Here is a 21,016-nt window from a genome sequence, read left to right on the forward strand (position 1 = left end):
GTTGACCTACATCTTTGAGGACTTAGAGATCCTAGAATTATAGAAAATTAGAGGTGGAAAGTATATTAGTCCAGCATCCTTGTTTTACAGATGAAATAGAAACAGCATCCCAAAGTGTCAAAGTACTTTACCCAAGTTAGGAAGTAGTCTAGCCAGAATTATGATTTCAAGTTCAAAACTTGTAGGGTCTTTACTTAATATTTAATTAATTGAAATATAAAAGAAATGCCCAGAAATTAAAGGAGGTAATTGGGGCACTCTTTTAGAAAGGCATATAAAAAGTCAACCATAAAAATCACTGATCAGGCAGTATTATTTTGTCTGATTTAAAGGAGCAACAGAAAGTTAAGGGACAGTGCCTTTAGAACTAGAAGAATCTTGTATTTTTAATTAATTTGGGGTTTTTTTTAGGTTTTTGCGAGGCAAATGGGGTTAAGTGGTTTGCCCAAGGCCACACAGCTAGGTAATTATTAAGTGTCTGAGACCAGATCTGAACCCAGGTACTACTGACTCCAGGGCCGGCGCTTTATCCACTGTGCCACCTAGCTGCCCCAGAATCTTGTATTTTTAAAAGGAAAAGGAGAGAAAGAAGTTCACACACACAGAGTAATGTAGTTTAACATGTTTTAGAGACAGAAAATTTTGCTAGAAGTCTTTCACTCAATGCTTAAATCAGTTGTTCTTAAATTGTTGATCCCTGGGGGGGTCTCTGCAACCCTTTTAGGGGGTCTAGGAGGTCAAAACAATTTTCATAATAATTGTAAGCTATATTTACCTAATAAAATACTCCCCCCCATTCCAACTACATATCTGTGTGAGGTTAGATTTTCTTCTTATTCTTCAACCAAAACAACATATATCGATATGCATAGATTGAATGCAAAATTAAATTGAGAATCATTAGCTTCTATTAAGTTAGATATTGAAGAGATTTGCAAATATTTATGTTACTCTTCTCAGTGATATTTTTGTTTTAGAAAATGTAGTTATTTTCATTAAATATCCATTACATACATTAATACATTTTAGTTATATTATTATTGCTTTAATTAATATTTTAAAATTTTGGCAGCTTTAATTTTTAATATGATAGGCATTGATACCTATAATCCACATTAACTAAAGCTATAATAAGGATGTTAAGAGGTCCTGAGCTCTAAAACTATGAGAACTGCTGCCCTAGATCTCTAAAGTACAAGTTCCTTTTAAACAAGACTCATTTTATTTTTTATTTGTACCCTCAGTACCCCTAGTTCAGAATCATGATGTCATTTTTTTCTTCTTTGATTAAGGAGGATACTCATGAATAAATAGCTAGCATTTATATAACTCCTACAATTTGTCAGAAACTGTCCTAAGTATTTTATAATATCTCTCAAAAGCCCTGAGAGGCAGGTACTATTATTATCCTCATTTAGTTGAAGAAACTGAGGTAAACTGAGGTAAGCAACTTGCCCAAAGTTATATAACTACTAAGTGCCTAAAGCTGATTCTGAACTCTTGCCTATAAGCCCAACTGTGCCACCTAGCTTTTGCAAGGAGTAAGGGCACAGTTGAAGGATAAAAGTACAGAGGGTCACCTCAGTTAAGATTTTGAAGGGCCTCTCAACAATACTCTAAACCATTAATACAAGTGAAGGAAGATAGTGGTCTATATCTGGAAGATTTGAATATTAAGGAAGAAAGTAAGACTCTAGGGTTAAAGTAATGAGAGTATTTGTGAACTGCTTTTAAATAATTTTTTATAAATTCATCATAGAAAAATGCAAAAAGAAAAGGAAGAGTTATAGTGGGTAGAAATAATATAGTGGGTGGAAATATTTATGGATCTATAATTTCAATAACATGAATGCCCTCTTTGCAAAGGCTGGTTCTAGGCTTCCCATGACATTGACAAGTATATGTGGATATAGTCACACGTGTGTGTGCATCCATATATATATATATATGTATGTGTATAACATCAGACTTTTAATATGTTACTGAGTTTTGCTGAACTAAATTTCTTTTTAAATTCTTTAATCATGAAAACATCTCTGAAAAGTGAGAAATGATATATAAGAATGAAACATATTAATATGCATATGTATGTATAAATATATGAAATAGCACATATGTATAGTACATATAGAACAAGAATAGTAATAGATGCCTTCTAGTTCCAGTAAACACCAAATGGCAGACAACGCTGGTGCTGCAGGAGGAGCAGGAGGCCCCGGGAGCTCAGGAGTCAGAGGCCAAGGTGGCTTCTGTGGTGACTTCAGCAGTGGAGGCTGAGGCAAGGGCCAGAGCCATGGTTAAGGCTGTGGCGGCATTTAGGAAAGGCCAAAGACAAGGAGTGGGTTCCTGTCACTAAGCTGGGCCACCTAGTCAAGAACATGAAGATCAAGTCTTTGGAAGAGATTTATCTTTCCTCCCTTCCTATCAAGTAGTCTGAGATCATAGATTTCTTCCTGGAATCTCCATTGAAAGATGAAGTTCTGAAGATCATGCCTGTTCAGAAACAAACAAGTTGGACATAATACCAGCGACTACAATGGTCATGTTAGTCTGTGTGTCAAGTGTTCCAAGGAAGTGGCCAAAGCTATTCATGGTGCTATCATTCTGGCCACGCTTTCCATTGTTTCTGTGAGAAGTGGCTACTGGGGGAACAAGATTGGCAAGCCTCATACAGTACCCTGCAAGGTCACTGGGCAATGTGGATTGGTTCTGGTGCACCTGATCCCCACACCTAGAGATACTGGCATTGTTTCAGCTCCCGTACCTAAGAAGCTCCTAATGATGGCTGGAATTGATTACTGCTACACTTCTGCAAGAGGCTGTACTGCCACTCTTGGCAACTTTGCTAAAGCTACCTTTGATGCCATCTCTAAAACATACAGCTACCTAACCCCAGGCCTGTGGAAGGAGACTGTGTTCATTAAATCTCCCTATCAGGAATTCACAGATCATCTTTTGAAGAGTCACACTGGCGTGTCTGTTCAGAGGACCCAGGTAGCTGCTGTGGCAACCACATAGATTTGTTTTTTTTATAAATAAGGAATAAATTGAACTATGCCTGCTTAAAAAAAAGAATAGTAATAGATATATTGCTGCCTTTTGCCTTTACTTCATCTCCATTTCCTCAAATTCTGCAAATGAGTGGGAGAGGTATCTGCTCATGTCTCTTCTTTAGGCCAAGCTTGATCACTTTAATTTCATGACATTGAATTTTTATTATTTATTGCAGTTACTTTTCATTTGCATTGCTCCAGTCATTATGCATATTGTTTTCCTGGTTCTATTTGTTTATTTTGCATCAATTTATATTTCATGTTTCTCAATGCTATGAAATTTTTGATTGTACTTTCCCACAAATCCTTTATAGAGGATCCATTCTAAAGCAGTAGAGACATAATTTTTTTCTTTAATATTTTAGAGATCACCATGTGCTTTTTTGTTTGCTTGTTATGGAATGTGTCATTTCTCAGTCAACTGGAAGATAATATGGAATAGATAAAACAGGCTTCATGAAGCCTGGCATGATAAGAAAGGATGGCTGTGAATGTAAGTGTAAAGGTAAGTGAATGATGTGTTCTACTGGTGAACTCAGAGAGGTAGAGGCATCTTGTGACAATTACATTCAAGGTGTGTCTCCTTTGGTGAACAAATGATGTGGGCCGGATTGAAAAGACATCAGAGTCCAGGAATGAGGGGAATTCTGAGACTCTATAAACATTAACATTGGAAGTTCTGAAGAAGATGACTAGAAGACTGGATGGATAGAAGGGAAAAAAATGAAATGCTCAAGTCATTTAGGGAAGCAGAGGTTGATTAAGTAGAAAATAGCAAGGTTATTAGAATAATTGTCTATTTGAGAATGAAAAGATGAAGAATGGAAGTGGTTAAATTATGAAAGTAGAACTGAGGATTCAATGAATAGAATTATAGTATAAAAATCTGTGGAATGTAGGTTCTAGAGAGATTCCCTTCCACCCTGTTAGAGTACCCTTTAGGAAGGGAGATTATTTAATTTAATTTAATTTAATTTAATTTGACCTCTCCTTCCCTTCCCCCTTTATCCCCTTTCCCATGGTTATTAAAGATACAAATATCCTGGTCCAGACGTTCAACCCTGGTAGTACTTGAAGGTGTCAACATTATTGTTATGGATATATTACCACATATTTTGAGTTCAAAATGAGGGGAGAAAAGGGCAGAAACAAATAAGGAGACAGATGTGTTGTTAGTTTCCTGCAAGAAGATATATTGGGAAAGGGAATGCAGTACATTGAAACATTACTGGGTTAAAAGTCAGGCAGTTGGGTTCTGCCACCAGCTAGCTGTGTTTCCTTGGATGAGTCATTTGCCTTCTCCAGGTTGCTCATCTATCCAGGCTCCAGTTGTCTCATCTATAAAATGAAAGGATTGCATTAGATGAGCTACAAGGTTCCCTTTTGCTGTAACATTTTATGAATATATATATATATATGACTAAAAGAATCAATCTATAAAAAACGAATAAAACATTTCAGCACCAAAATAGGGATATGGGAGAGTATTAATTATATCCCATAAAGAGCATTGACATTTTGTGGATGAATTTTGTTCTTATGAGAGTTATTTCTTATGACACATTTATACCCCATTTTCCTCACGTCCCCTATTGCAAGAGGAAAAAGTTAAGCAAAAATGTTGAATGCAGTGAATATATCTACAATGTCTACATCATTCCACCCTAATAGTCACAGTAACCCATTATGAAAGGTGGAAGGTATTGTGTCTGTTCTCTAGGACTATTAACTAGTATTTCAGTTACTCAGAGTTCTTCTTCCTTGTAGTTATTTTTTCATTTACATTGTCACTGTCACATTTTTCATTTACATTGTATAAATTAATCTTTTGCTAACAGAGTATTGCTACATAGCTAAAATCATTTATTTCAATCCTTCCACCATGAGCAGATAAACAAATTCCTAAACTCTGGGGCCATTCACAAACTTCTTTGTTTTGTCCAGATTCTGTCATAGCCCTTTGACCTGATGGACAAAGCAAAGGAGGGAGAGAGTAGTCTTTCTGTGGTAGGACCATTCCCTTGCATGTCTTTCACCCTTAGGTTCTCATTTTACCTTCTTGGTTGATCAGGAGCCTTCTGTTACTAGGCAACCTGTATTTGTGCATGAATAGAAACAGTTTCTCACCTCAACCTCAAAGTTGGCAATGTGGTTGGATAGCAGGGTCCATGTTACTTCAGGGGTAGGAGGTACATTGTTACTATTCTTATTAATTACTTGGATGAGGTAGTTAAGATTATTCTGTTTAATTTGGGAGAATGATACAAAATTAGAGGGAGGACTTTTTGCCATCACAAAGTAATAGGAATAAAACTCCTAGTGCACTTTTTGTGAGAAATAATTTATCAGACAAGAAATAAAAATTAGTTGAAGATACAAAGAAGAAAAATACATAGCACGTGGGTTTCAGCAATCACCACAATGCAAAAAGATTTGGGGATCACTGTGTGGAATAAACTGAATAAATGAACAATGTAATTCTATATTTTTCAAAGGTAGCATGATATTGGGATATAGTAAAGAGGTAAAGAGACTGCAGTTCTCAGAACTTGGTTAGACATCAAAGATATGAAGATCATCCACTGTATCCTGGGCTATCACCAGTCTACTTGACTTTTGTCTTGCCACTGGACTTGGATGACTTTAGAAGAGTGAGGCTGATGACTTTTTGCAACTCTACCTCACTTCAGTTTTCATGCAAGACCACTTGTAATGTCATTAATCCTCTTCAAAACAAAGGAAGGACAACAACAATTCAGCTACACCTTGCTTCATGTTTTTTTTTTAAGTTTAGTTTTTTGGGGGGATTTTGCAGGGCAATGAGGTTAAGTGACTTGCCCAAGGTCACACAGGTAGGTAATTATTAAGTGTCTGAGATCAGATTTGAACTTGGGTCCTCCTGACTTCAGGGCCAGTGCTCTATCCATTGTGCCACCTAGCTGCCCCCCCTGCATCATGTTTTAAAGTACAGTTATTTTCAATCACAAGAACAAAGAGAAGTTACTAATAAGATATTTTTAAGAAACTCAGAATTTCAGAACTGAAAGAGACAGAAATAGATTAGTCCATTTTTTTATAGATGAAAAAACTGAGACCTAGAGAAAAAAAACGACTTGCATGAAGTCATTGATATATAGAAAATTTTATATACCAAATATGAATAAGGTGATTAAGGGAAGTCAGGAACATCCCAATTGAGAAAGGCTTTTAAGACAAGAATGATAGTGTTTCGTTTTTATATGGTTGTAGAACCGTAATGGACCTTAACCATCATAGGATAAAAGACCAAGTGCTCAAAGGTAACTTTTTTTTTTAGGTTTTTTTGAGAGGCAAATGGGGTTAAGCGGCTTGCCCAAGGCCACACAGGTAGATAATTATTAAGTGTCTGAGGTGGTATTTGAACTCAGGTACTCCTGACTCCAGAGCTGGTTTGATATCCACTGCACCACCTAGCCACCCCTCAAAGGTAACTTTCAAGGCCATCAAGTCTTCTTCATCCTAAATTGAGAAAAATGTTATTGAGGGAAGCTAAATTTACAAGAGAAGTGGGATTTGAACCAAATCTATCTCTATTCCAAATCCTTTATTAGACATGTGAAAAAAACTGAAGCACTGTGAGGGTGACTTCAGAGTATATATACTGTCCTTGGAAAAAGTACCCAGGTAACCTGCTTTGAGGTGTTCAGAAAGACTGAAAGTTTCTCTCCCTTATCCTCCCCAATATCATTCCCACTCACTGATGAATCTCCCACCATAGTTATTTTGGAAACTAAAAAGTTGTTTCCTAGACAAATATTCAATATACTAACCCTATGGTCAGCATTTCAGCACTAAAATGGGGGCATGGGGGATATTAAGCAGAAAAGGCCTTCAAGTAATATGACATAGGCATATAGACTTTCATGTTATTGTTCAGGCATATCCAACTCTTCATGATCTCATTGGGAGTTTTTTTTTAGGTAAAGATAATAGAGTGGTTTGCCATTGCCTTCTTCAGCTCATTTTACAGATGAGGAAACTGAGGCAAAATAGCGTTATGAGACTTTCCCAGATGTCACAGAACTAGAAAGTATCTGAGATCAGATTTGAACTCAGAAAGATGAGTCTTCCTGATTCCAAGCCCAGTGCTAGCTCTAACCATTGTACCACCTACTTGCCCCAGGTTTTCATAAGAGGTCAGGAAAATCTGTGCAGAGGCAGCTGCCAGGGGAGGCAGGCCCAGGTAAGACACTCTAATAATATGTCCAGCTTCTGTCCCAGGAACTAGTGGAATTGCAGTAGGTAGTGGGAGTAGTTCCGAGTTTTTACCTAGGGTAGTTTTCATAGTTTCAGGGTAATTTGCCAGTAGGAACTGCAGTGCTTCTAAGGTGCTAACAGAATCTCACCAAGTGATGGCTCCAAAGTCAGACCCACCTACTCAAGGACACCTAGCCCATTTCTTTGGGATGTAGAAACCAAGGGAAGGAGGCATAAAATCTTAATATCGCTGAGTTGCCCCGTCATAGTCTATCTCATTCCTTCTTTGGAGCATCCTGCACTCTCAGTGACTCTACCCCACTCAGACTGGGCATGCTCAGGAGCTGGGCAGGCTTTGGTCGCCCAGTGGGAAGCCTGTGCACTCCCGGTGCCTCTGTCGGCTCCCTCGCAGCCAGGAGCCACCCAGGTTGCAGCCCAGCGCTGCTCTCCTCCCTGACCCAGATTCTCGCCCCCGCCCAGCCAGTCTGGATCCGGTGCGGCATCATCGGAGGCTGCTGCTCTTCCCGTGCCTCGGGCGCCCGGGGACAGAGTTGTTCTCTGTGGCTGCCACCGCGGAGAGCCGAGCCAGCTGCTTAGAGAAGGCGGCAGGAGGCTGGGCAGGCGGGGAGGCTGGAAAGGAGGGATGGAGGCAGGGCTGCCTCTCTGTGGGACCAGGTCAACCGGCTGCAGCCTCCGGGACACAGGTGAGTGGCGGGACTCTGGGGACCCGAGCGGGGGCTGCGGGCCAAAGAAGCACTGCCCCCGGGAGAGACAAGGCGAGGAGGGGGCGGGGAGGAGGAAGGAGCTGCAGTAAAATTGGGGCGCAGCACAAAATACAAAAGGGGTGCGGAGAGAGAAAGCATAATAGGGGGTTCTGGGTGGGAAAGATGGGGGTAATGCATTGGGTTTATCCGCTCCTTGGCCCTGGCGAGCACCCGAAGATTCCCGAAGAGCACGCACTTCGCTTCCCCAATGCTGTCTGCAGGTTGGGGTGCCGGGTTGTTTCCATCTCAACCAGAGTGCAGGTCGCCTAGCGACAGGACACTAAAGAATCCTGAAGGGGCAGGAGGGGTGTGGAGACAAGAAGAGATAGCAGGGTGAAAGGAGGGCAAGGGGGCGTGGCCAGAGGGGGCCCCTCAGCACCCCCTTTCCCGACCCCCATCATCGGAGGTTTGCCAAGTTCGCCGGCAGCTGGTGAAGGGGAGGAACGGGGACGCTGGTTGGCTTCTGGCCCTCAAGCTGGTGTTTCTGAGGTTATCTGCTTAATGAGTTTCAAGAATGAAACTCTGCTGGGAAGACCCCTGGCTGGAGATGCCATCTCTTTTCTCCTAGGGAGGCTAGAATTGGACAAGGTTTGGAACTCGGGCTGGACCACTGGTCCTTAAAGGGGCTCGGTAGGGGGTGCGTTTTATTGTTGGGCGTACGTATCTCTAAAGTATAGGTGTCATCTTTGCTTACTCACAGTGGAATTGCTAATCCTCTATGGTGCACCCCGGAAGACACCTTATAAATATTGCAGGAACGCCCTCTCTGGCTTCCTGGCTTCCGAAGAGTTTAATCAATAGATTTATGCCCATCTTTCTGCACTGACTAGTAAGGATCAACTTCTCCCCAGGGCTTTAAGCTCCCCGAATTCGGAAAAACTAGATTAAGGCAATGGGCTCCTGCTTAGAGTAGTCCCAGCCTCCAAATCTTATCCTAATAGGCAAATTAAGAGCAGACAAGTTCTGGGCTGATCTCCAGGCGCTGCTCCGCAGCTCCGCAGTGTGTGCGTGTTTGTGTTGCTAGCTTGACAACCATCCTTAACAGGAGCTGCCAACATGGTGGAGAGCAGGTAGTGTGTGGTTGTTGCTGCTGATAGGATCAACATCTTTTTCATGCATGTTTTTCTTCTGATATCATTTAGTAACAATGTGACTAAGTCATAGTCAGCCCAGAAGTTGGTCCACAGTCAACCAGACAGGAACCTTAAGAGGGTTCTTTCCTCCAGTCTCTTTTACTTTGGTTTCGGAGACTAAATGTATTTGGACAGGAATGAGAAATGCCATCCTTCTCAGTAATTGCCTGGATTGTTCTGTTTAAATAGTGCAGGAAGGGCCAATTAATGCCAAGGACCTTCTTGTTAGAAACAAAGGATTGTAGGGTATTTTCTTCTGTTTGCCTTAATTTCCGTTGCACCATTGCTATGAATTAATTAGCAAACAAGCAAATGCAGATGCTTTTTTCTTAATGATGACCTTACAGTGAAAGGACTTCGTTTTTTCTTTCAGTCTCCAGAGACCTGTGCAGAATTTTTCTGTTGTGTTTGATGTTAAGTTTTCATTTAAATATGATAATAAAGCAATAGCTCCGTCTAACTGCCAGCCCATGAATAGTTCAACTGAAATGCTTCAGTTTACAGATTCTCTTATTAAGAGACCCATCTCCCAACAAAGACCACAGTAAATAAATGTGATGTTTCCTTTGCGGCTTTTTTCTCTTCCCAACCTGTTAGTATTTATAATATAGATCATCAGTCTTGATAAATGAAAATATCCTGCTTTGGTCCTATTGGGACCAAATAATTTCCTATAAGGAAAATACTTAGGGTAGTCTTATTTCAAATGAATTTTAAAAATAAGAATCTTCCAAATTGGTAATAAATGTTAAATAATGGATTCTTGATGAATGGCTGCCATCTCAATGTAGAATTACCAGAAAAAAAAGACTGTGCTTTTAATCATTTCATAAAATATCTGGTTTTCAAAATGATGTTGATAAAAATCTTAGTCTTGTTTTCTCTTCTGCAGCTAGGAGAGAATTAGGAATTTTGTGGAATTAGCAGTGCATGTATGAAAGGGCTACATACTAAACAGTATTAGCCAAAAACCTTTCCCTTAATATATTTCCCCACACAACAGCCTTGTGAGGCAGTTAAACTATTAGTATCCCCATTTTATGGATGAGGAAACAGACCAGGTAGTCTGGCCAGGGTCATACAGCTAGTAAACATTAGAGCTGATCATTGAACCCAGGTCACCCAATTCAGAGCCTGCTACTTTCATCACTGAGCTACAGTCTCTAAAAAAAGACATTTAAAACAAACCGATTCAATCCAGTAATTCAACCCCCAAATCCAAATATTTTCTCCAATTTACTTGGAGTCCTTGTGATTATTCTATCATCTGGTCAACTCCTTACTTGTGTAACCCATAGCTCAGTAACCCAGGCTTTGAACTTACAAGGATTGGGTTAAATCTCAGGGCCAACTCCTCCTTCCTATCATATTTCTTTCTCTGTTTTATTTAGTCTCTTTTGATGTTGCCTGAGGGAAATCTCAGAATATAACTCATACATAGCTTATGCCCGTGTCTTTATATATGTGGATAAAAGAATTTTCAGACCCTATACAAGCATTCAAGGTAACAATATATACATTGGGCAGAGAATAGATTTTATTTCACCTTATAGAAAATGTAGAAAACATATAAAGGACTCACAGAAACCCATAAACTATCAATATAAATTCCATTTAGGTGAATCCTATTTTTCCCCCAGGGAAGTTCAGGGATTAGAATACTCTTGGGGAAGGGAAATAAACTCAGGGTGACATCCCAATGAGTCTCATTTTATTCTAGTTGGATACTTATTCAACCTATGGTCTGAACCCTTCTCAGAAAGAAAATGATTTGTGTAGTTGCTAACAAAGTAGCCTTTTTGTCATTGAACCTGTGATAACAAGATAATGTAATCTGAACCAAAAGCACATTCAGAACTTCTCTTCATATAGTGGCTTCTTTAGCTTCAAAGGTCATGTGTGTGATCCCTTATTTTTACTTTCTAGTAGCCTTGTGGTTCTTAGGAACTATTATTTTTTTATTTTTAGGTTTTTGCAAGGCAAATGGGGTTAAGTGGCTTGCCCAAGGCCACACAGCTAGGCAATTATTAAGTGTCTGAGGCTGGATTTGAACTCAGGGACTCCTGACTCCAGGGCCAGTGCTCCATCCACTTTGCTACCTAGCCTCCCCTATTATTCTTTTTATAGAAAGTTAAATCCCTGAACTACATATCTTGGGATTGACACCTGTGGGTCTGGAGTCTGTCTGTTTTTCTTTGTGTGTGTGCGTGTGTGTGTGTGTGTGCGTGTGTGTGCGTGTGCGCATGCACACGCACACGCATGTCTGTCTGTCTGTCTGTCTTTCTGTCTCTCCCTCTTTTTCAAGCTGGATTTCCAAAAACTTCTCCCTCTTTTCTTCAGAAGGTAGGGTTCAAGAACTCTTGCCATTTGACCATGTGATTCTCCTCTCTCTGGTTGCTATCTCTTGAACTGAGAATTTATACTACTTACTTTTCAAGTCTAGGACTAAGAACTGGAGATCCAGAACTCCTTTTGGCACTTGTCCCCATGCAGCTTTCATATGCCTGTGTCTCAAGGTAGCCATAGATGACTCTTAGAGCACACTTAACACAAGTCACTATCAAGAGAATTCAGGTCCTTTCTGTTGTGTTTCAGTCTTACCCTAGAAAAGTTCCCAAGTTTATGAATGAAAATTTCCATTTTATAGCTAGGACAAGGGAGATAGTTTCTCCCCTAACAGTCGGTTCCACAAGAGATTGAGTTACAAAATTCATCTGTATTCTCTTAGTCCCATCATCAGCAATATTCAACAAAATTTATCAATGTAAGATCATCAAGTTGATCAGGAAAATATCTGAGGAACCCCCAAGAGTTGTCATAACCTCAAACAAGGTAAGAATGGCCATTTCCACTGTTCTCAGACTCCCAAAACAAAAGCTTCCTAAGCTATGTATAACTCATCAAGGGCAACAAGGACCTCCTCTGATCATTCCCCTACCTATGAATCACTAGTAATCTTCTATTTGAAGGCACTGTCATACAATCTATTCAGTATCCTAATATTCCTTCATCAGATTCTAAGTCTCTACAATCCAACAGAAATGTTTCCTTCCTCCTTTGAAAGTCATTGATAGACTGTAGGGACTTGACTGGAGCAGAAATCACTGCTGATCTGGAATTAATTTGGATAGCTAAAACCATTACAATTGTGTTTGAATGGATTCATTTAGTCAAACATTGATATTAACTTCCCTTTATTTCTACAGGAAAAATAGTTTTCACAATGTAAGGTTAATAAATATATATTATATGTCACACCATATTTATTAAAATGCATTTTGGAGGGGAAAGTCAATCAAATATAATACTATAGATATTTAAGGGAGTGATCAAATGAATAGCATTTATTAAAAAGTCCAGAGACAAGATGAACTGTATGTTTAATGATCAGATGATGATGATGATGTTAGCAAACATTTATATATTGTCTACTATGTGCTAAACATTGTGTTAAGTATTTGACAAATATCTCATTTGATTTTCACTACAACCTTGAGAAATAGGTGCTACAATAGGGATAACCCCATTTAACAGAGAGGAAATTCAGGCAAATAGAGTTAAATTGTCCAGTCACATAGCTAGTAAGCAACTGATTTAGGATTTGAACTCAAATCTTCCCAACTCTAGGCCCACCCCCAAATCAATAAAAATCTGTTAAGTGGTTAATTTGTTCAACATACTGGGTCAAATTCTGAGTTAGGGTGAGGGTGACTGATACAGTTCCTGCCTTCAAGGATCTTAAAATTTAATTAAGAAAAAGGAGATAAGATCTATACACAAATAAGAACAAAAAGTAGAAATTAATTAGTGCAAAGGTGAGTCCAACAAAGCAATTTAAGAAATTTCTCAAGAAGGTTATTTTTAGACCTCACTTTCATCTGTTGTAATAAAGAAGCCTTCATCGACAAAGTGACATCTGAGCTGTGTTTTGAAGAAAGAAGAGGATTTCAACAGGTAAAGATTGGAGGAAGTGAATTTTAGACATGGAAGATGACCTGCAATGACATTCTGAGAGATGATATGTTTAGATCTGGGAATATCTGGTAGTCCTTTGTCAATATGCAGAGTGTGTATAGAAAAGTAAATTGAAAGGTTAAGTTAGATATATCAAATTACTTACCATCTTAGGAAGGTAAGAAGGAGGAAAAGAGAAAATTTGTAATTAATTTTTTAAAAAAATATGAAAAATTGACTTTTATATGTAATTGGGGAAAAATATTTTTTTTTTTAAAAAAAGGAAGGTTACGATTAAACTTCTCAGGGTCTTAAATACCAGGTTTAAGAATTTATTTTTTTCCTATATGCAGAGATTAGCTATTAAAGGATTTTGAACAAGAGGTGTCAAGTTCAACCCTGTGTCCTAGTAAGATTATTTTGTAGCTGTGAGAAGGTTGAAGAGGGGACACACTAAGCAAGAGGCTGTTACAGTAGACCAGATGGGAAGTAATGAGGGCACAAACTAAGGTAGTGACAACATGAGTGGAAGGAGAGGAAAGATATCTGAGAAACTGCAGATAAAGAATGGAAAGGACTTGGCAACTGATTAGATATGGGGAATGCAGGGGAGAGAAAAGAGAAAAAAAAGTCAGTTGGAGATTGAGAGCCTGGGTGCCTGAGAGATGATGTTGCCATCAGCAGAGACAGTGGGTGTACTGTCTTTTCAGTAGCAAACGAGACACTGGTTTAGTCTAAATTTCCAGTTTGGTCCTGCTCCCTGTAAGAAAGATACTGATAGTAGAAAAGGGGGAGCAATGTAGGGTTTGTAGAAATAGTGGTTTGTGAAAATGAGCATATGCTTGTAGTACCAGAGAGTACCCACTCAGAATCTATAAAAATAATTAGTTCTTTTAAAAAAATAGCATGCTGTTTGTCACTCGATGATAAGAGAAGCAAAGTTTCCAAAAATGCTTAGTTTCAATGACTGTCCAGGCAGGAAAGAACAATTAGCAAATTCATTAGCCATCAGCTTACATTTCTGTCCTCAAACTCTAATGTATCTCAGCTCTTCGAACTCTCAGCACTTTTGACTTCATTAGTGCCCAACAGTTAATAATTTGATTTTCAATAAATTATTCATTTCACAGTAAGGACTCATGTTCATTCATTATAAGTATCACATGTTGATATATTCAAGGAAATCTTAAGTTATATCTTTAGCATATTAAGTTAAAAGGAGGGTCTTGAGTTAACAAATAACTTTCCTTCAAAATAGAAATAGAACCTTAATTCATGATTGTATCAGTTGTCTTTCCCATGTGGCAATTAACTTTTTATCACTGGGACTAGACAATTTGAAAAATCTTTTCATGACTTATGAATTGATTGTAAAAAATAATCTAGTTATGCTTGAATGAAAAAAGTAACCAAGATTTCATACTACTTTGTTCAGTTTGTTGATTGTGTTGAAATATATCGAAGAAATTTTTCGATTGTTTTCTAGATTTTACAAAAGCAAAATTTAGCATAAAGATATCTTTAATTTAACTTAAGACCAACTCAGTATAATGAAATTCAAATCCTTTTTGAAGGAATAAAGAAAGTTGGTGCATACAAAGAAAACATCATTAATGGTAAATATTTGAGTTGAATGAAATAGCATTAAAATGCTCTGTTCCTTTTTCCTTCCTAACTTATTTTTGGAGTCAGAAAATTAATGAGGTATAGATATTCTGTGTGACCCTGGGTAGGTCATTTATTTTTAGATCCTCTTTTTTAAATTCACAAAATGGAAGAAAAACATTTTTTCCCCTTAAAGCACCCATTTACAGGCATGTCTAGTTCTATGAAATAAATTGTAATCCCTGCTGCTTTGTAATATGACTAACATCATCCTTAATATAATTAAATTGTTTGAATGATATCCATCTTCCCCAGAGTCCTTCAGACAACCTTTTCATATAATTTCATGGTGTTTTGTTACATTTGCCTTTTTGTTCTTTTAATGCTGAAGTAAGTAGATGCTTAAGGTTTCAACAGGCCTATGTACCAAAATTTCAAGGTCATTTGATGGTAACCTTTAATATAATGTGAAAAAATTTTCATTAGTGCTAATTCTTGGAGTGGTTGTTTTGTTAATTAGACTGGTTGGTATAGGAATTTATCCAAATTGGATAATAATTATAGAGAATATTCTTTTGTATAAATAATGAAAATATGCTGTGATTTTGCACTGTTGAAACATTATTTTCTTTATTCCCCATAGATGTTTGATTTTTGTAAATATTTTTCAACAATATTCTCTGCTCTAAAATTTACCTTATTTCTCATCCAATTTAACATAATAAATATTTATAGAATGACTAAATTTCTAGAATTAACTAAAATGTGGGTTCCTTATTTTTTCAGGTAAAAAAGAATAATTCAGAAATTCTTTTCAGAATTTAGTAGCCAATTTTATAAGATTTTATTTTTAAGATAACAATATCAAATCTTTTTTAATCCCCCAAAATCAAAGTTGGCAGAATATCTCAGATACCTTTTCCAAAACAAAAAGTTTAAATGACTATTTTAAGAGGTTATAACATCCAAGTAGGTTTAAAAAGAAATGTATATTATCTATAATCATTATTCATAATTAGAAAATGACATTAGCAATTTCACTTTTTATTAAATTTTGTTTTATATTTAAGTTGAAATTTTAACTCTGATATTATGTGTTTCATTTTACTACTTCATGTATTTATTATAATCAATACAAAATGCTGAGGAATTTCACAGATGAGATATATAATCAAAAGGTCCACCTTTTTTAATCACACAGAAATGGATAAGTAGATAAAGAATGCCTATTGTTGAAATTATGGCATGCATTTCTATGGACAAATCTATAGAGTTCATCTGTACAAGTAGCTTGATCAACCACCCTTGACAGAGAGTGAACTGACCTCTAAATTGAATAATATGGCAAGATTTCCTTAGGGAAATAAAGTACTTTAATTTTTTTGACCCCAAACTTCTTCCTGAAACAAAGGTCCATCTTTTTTTTTGATATTCATACCCTTTTATTCATGCTTGATAACTGGTTGCAAGTGATCTAATATAATAAATAGTACCCAAAGAATTAAAATTATATTAAATTATAATGGAGAAAGTTCACAGTAGACAAGAATAAACATGATTAAGAATTGTGCAGAAGGGGGAGGCTAGGTGGCTGAGTGGATAAAGCACCAGCCCTGGAGTCAGGAGTACCTGGGTTCAAATTCGGTCTCAGACACTTAATAATTACCTAGCTGTGTGGCCTTGGGCAAGCCATTTAACTCCATTTGTCCTGCAAAAACCTAAAGAAACAACTACAACAAAAAGAATTGTGTAGAAGTATAGAAGACATAATGGCCTCAGGGTTATTTTGGATATTTGGGTATCTTACCAAGCTTTCATTAAATTTGCTTTCACCTTTAGTGCTTCATACTGGTTTTTGAGGCAAAATAATCTCCCATTTTTTGCAAATGAATTTATATTACATATTTATATTGAGTTTTGATAAAAAGCCTCTCCTTGGTTGTGTTGTACCCAAAGAGCGAGACGGAGACCAGAGTTTGATAAGGTTGGAGATCTTTAATATTCCTGGGGACTGTCTGGGGGATTGAGTACCCTAATCAGACAGTACCTAAGTGTTAAGGGGATAGAGTTTTTATAGTGTTTTCTGGGGGGGGGGGGGTAACAGAGAACAAGCAAGATACAGAGGCAAAGTCAGCAGGTAGATATATTATCTTGTTATACTAATACAAATATGTAAATAGATGATTCAGTATGGATAGGGGCGAGAAGGGGTCAGGGTCTTTGATTGAACATATTTTCTGAGATGGGGGAGTCAGGAATTTACTATCTTATGGTTCCAGTCGCGTCTGGGGAAGGGGGAGGCAGTCCTAGAATTTAACAGATACAAGAAGACAATTAGGCTAACAAGGGTGCTTTGTAAATCTTTAGACAATTTTATGGTATATCCATGACCCCTAGGGTCCTATCAGACTATCTTCAGACTAAAGACGCCTAGCCCAAGTTATATTTCTAAGGAATTTCTCAAGGCCCAGAAGGAGGTCAAGGACCTCTTTCTATACAGGAATTTCACAAACTTTGATATTGTACTTCAGTTGTGAACTCCTTGAATCAGGGAAATGTGTTTTTACTCTCTTTCCCCCACCCTTTTTTCACTTTTAGTGCTTTGCTCATATTAAGGATTTAATAATGTTTGTTGACTAGATGAGGTAGTTTACAGTCTCTTTTGGACTTGTTATGGCAGTTGTTCTATGTCAAATTTCTTTAGGAAATGATTATAATTTATATCTCTATCTGTTCCTCCATCCATTTCCCTTTTTTTTTAAAAAAAAATCTCAATTTATTTGAATATTTTAGGTTGGATTTGTCATTGTTCATTATTTCTTTTACTCATTTTAGTATTTCTAGTTTTTTATAATCTTTTTTTTTTCTGATGACCTGACAACACAGATAGCTGATTTAAGCATATCTCCCATATCAGTAGGGGCAGCTAGGTGGCATAGTTGATAGAGTGCCTGGTCTGAAGTCAGGGAGACTCATCTTCTGAGTTCAATTCTGGGTTCAGATAGTTCCTAACTGTGTGACCCATGGACAAGTCAATTAACCATGTTTGCTTCAATTCCTCATTTATAGAATGAACTGGAGGGGGCAGCTAGGTGGTACAGTGAATAGAACACTGGCCCTAGAATTAGGAGGACCTGAGTTCAAACCCGACTCCAGATACTTAATAACTACCTACCTATGTGACCTTGGGCAAGCCATTTAACCCCATTGCCTTGCAAAATAAAAAAAAAAGCAAGACTGCATATATTTATAACTTCATTAATATTAGCACCAATAAGTATATATGTGTACTGACACATTTAGGGACCCCCCCCACTCCTTTACACCTTAACTGTAGATCATGAAGTTCAGCTCCTTTATTTTACAGATGAGGAGAAAGATTTAGAAAGATGAGACTATTGTCAGACCCGGGTTTTTGAAGTCTATTGCTTTTCCACTATTTAATGCCATAGCTTCATTTTAATATGCTAGGCTAAGAAATATTAGAAGCAATATAACCTGGAACTCAAAGGTCACTAGAAATGAGAGCCATTGTAATCTGAACCAGAGTGACCTGAATAAGATAACCTTTATCTATTGAAGTTGAACACAGAGTTGTATCTTGGGAATTAATCCTATCCTACTCGGGCTGTCCAGGGACCAACAGTTATTTCTATGTGATAAAAGCATTTTCTAACTTTCTCAAGAGGGTGAAAATTATCTATTAAAATATTCTCAAGCTTTTCATTATTTCCACTTCCTTTTTATTGTGTTTATTAAGAATATCTCATTTTTGTGGCTCTCTTCTGCACCTCTGCCTCCTGGATTCCCTGGATTCTGTAAGTCCTACATTTGCTAGTGCCTCTTCCCTCTGATATCCTCTCCAATTATATTTCTTGTAGGTACATAGTTATTTGCATGCCATGGTCCCCTTTAGGGTGTGACCTCCTCAAAGGCAAATAACACATTTTTACCTTCCTATATAGCCTTAGCATATGTCACTTAATAAAAGCTTATTGATTGACTGACAAAGTGTTGAACTTGGAGTCAGAAAAGTGTTGAACTTGGAGTCAGAAAGACCTGTACTCCCTCATAATTATTGTATGACCCTGAACATATCATTTAAACTCTCTAAATCTCAGTTTTCTCATTTGTAAAATGGGGATAATAACTAACAAAACTATTGGGAGCTTTGAATGAGATAATGTACAAAAAAGCATTTCACAAACTAAAATATCTTTGGCAAATATATACTATTATTTTTATTTCTATTTTTGTGTCCCAAAACAAGGGATAACTGTCTTACTTTGGAATAGCATAAGAGGAAATAGCATTTTTTCTAGTTTCCCTCCATGCTTTCCTCCCACGTTCCTCAGGATCTTTTTTTACCTTTATAGACAGCCTTGGGATACAGTATAACACATTTCCCCAGGTCCCACATTTTAAGGCCTCCTCATAGAGGAAGAGAAACTAGGCACCTGGGAGGTGCCTAGGCAGGCAGCCAGTGGGTGAAAATGAGGTGACTCCCTAAAGAGCCAAGAAAGACCTCAGGCTCACAGGACATGAATAAATGCATAATGTGTTTGTTCTATCCTGATTTCACCCATATACATATGCTAGAGACTTACCTAGTAATTTGTCCTGGACTCCACATGTATATACAGGACCAGGATGGTCCTACTTTTGTATTGCTTATCCAATAATGAATATCAAACCAGTTAGGCTTTAGATTTAGTGATTTATAAATATTTATTGGTAACTAACTATGTACATAATGTTTGCTCCAATGTGAGCTTTTTTGTTGTTACTTTTCACTATTCTTTATAGCATAGGCCTAATAAAAATAATGACAATTATATACTTTCAAAATATCCACTTGAGCCTCATAGCAACCCTGTGAAGTACATACTTAGAAGAGTTATTACAGATTACATTTTACAGATGAGAAAACTGAGGCTTAGCTGAAGTAATATACCTTTGGTCACACAGGTGGTCAATGTCAGAGGCAAGATTTGAACTTAGGTCTTCTTGATGTCAAAACCATTATCCTAATGTCTTCACATTATATCCACACTGCCTAATTCTTAAAGTCAAAGGAAACTGTTATACTGTCCAGGAACAAGAAGTAAGGATGAAAAGGGAATATTACTCCTAAAACAGGAGTTGATCCCAACCATTTATGACAATTTCCTTTGACTTTCACTGCAGATGTTTTTATGATAGAGATCACATACATAAATATCATAATATCCTGTCAAAAATGGATTGACTTAACTTTTAACCCCTAAAGAAATAGTCTATTGCAATTTTTATGTTTAAAAAATTCCTTTAAGATTAGGTTCAATACATGAAACCTTCACTATGAATTCATTTCAAACATGCAGCAATCTGTTTTTAGTGCCAATGAAGACAATCTTTCCTTAATTCTTTTCATGCCAGGTGAGCTATTTTTAGCTTCGAGTCTGAGAGATAATTTACTTCTCTCTTCTTTCTCCCATGAGACTAAGATACAAGATGGAGGGGGAAAGCCTCCAGAAAACCCAGAAAACCTATGTACTTTTACTGTCAAGCAGAACTAGGTTTCCAAATCATTTCCTGATTTCTGTTTCTGGCATCAAGCTAAATTCCCAAGGCTGCTAATGCCATACATTTTAAAGAGGATCCTAGGCTGATAATTTATGTGTACAGTGGGGAGAACTTTTTACTTGTCCTTTCAGTCAGTGTTAGTATAATATCTTTCTTCAGGCTAAATCCTTGAGGAGGCAGAGAGCTTGTCAGAATGTAGCCCTAGGGACTTCTTTAAGAATGAATGTGTATATTATAGAGTGGGTTGGATAACAGGTGCAGAATTTGCATAGATGATTAAAAAGTGTATTCATTATTTTAAGATTTTACAATTATTGCCTGTTTTTACTCTTTGCATGTAGATGAATATGCTCAACATGCGGTAAAGTTTGACAGGAAGCCAGATGGTACTGTGGATGCAGGACTGGACTGGGCTTCAGGAAGATCTAAATTCAAATTCCAACCTTTCACATACCTTGAGCAAGACTTAACCTTGCTCTGCCTCAGTTTCTCTAAGTGTAAAATGGAGGTAATAGTAACATCTCCCTCTCAGAGTTGTTACAGAAAGAAGCATTTTGCAAATCTTAAAATGCTATATAAATGCTATTATTATTATTACTATATTTATGGTTCGAATACTGACAAGCTCTGTGAAATATGGGAAGTATAGGTCCTTGATTTCCCATAAAATAATGTCATATTTCTAAAGCACTTGAAGGTAGGTAGA

General features: G+C 37.4%; 1 protein-coding gene, 1 long non-coding RNA gene and 1 pseudogene across 2 annotated transcripts in view; 2 read left to right on the plus strand and 1 right to left on the minus strand.

The window, feature by feature from the left end:
• The first annotated feature begins 2,175 nt into the window (after positions 1-2,175).
• Positions 2,176-3,018, plus strand: LOC141488301 (small ribosomal subunit protein uS5 pseudogene; annotated as a pseudogene).
• A 1,119-nt stretch (positions 3,019-4,137) lies between these two features.
• The window catches only part of LOC141508209 (uncharacterized), a 68,395-nt gene continuing 51,516 nt past the window's right edge, over positions 4,138-21,016 (minus strand). Inside the window, exon 3 of the long non-coding RNA XR_012474362.1 lies at positions 4,138-4,391. This is a non-coding gene — a long non-coding RNA (uncharacterized LOC141508209). The remainder of the gene's footprint in view (positions 4,392-21,016) is intronic.
• The window catches only part of ELMOD1 (ELMO domain containing 1), a 72,235-nt gene continuing 58,934 nt past the window's right edge, over positions 7,716-21,016 (plus strand). Inside the window, exon 1 of the mRNA XM_074216608.1 lies at positions 7,716-7,993. The gene's annotated coding sequence lies outside the window, so the exon portion shown is untranslated. The remainder of the gene's footprint in view (positions 7,994-21,016) is intronic.

The sequence above is a fragment of the Macrotis lagotis genome, chromosome 1 (assembly GCF_037893015.1).
Source record: "Macrotis lagotis isolate mMagLag1 chromosome 1, bilby.v1.9.chrom.fasta, whole genome shotgun sequence".
NCBI classification, from domain to species: domain Eukaryota; kingdom Metazoa; phylum Chordata; class Mammalia; order Peramelemorphia; family Peramelidae; genus Macrotis; species Macrotis lagotis.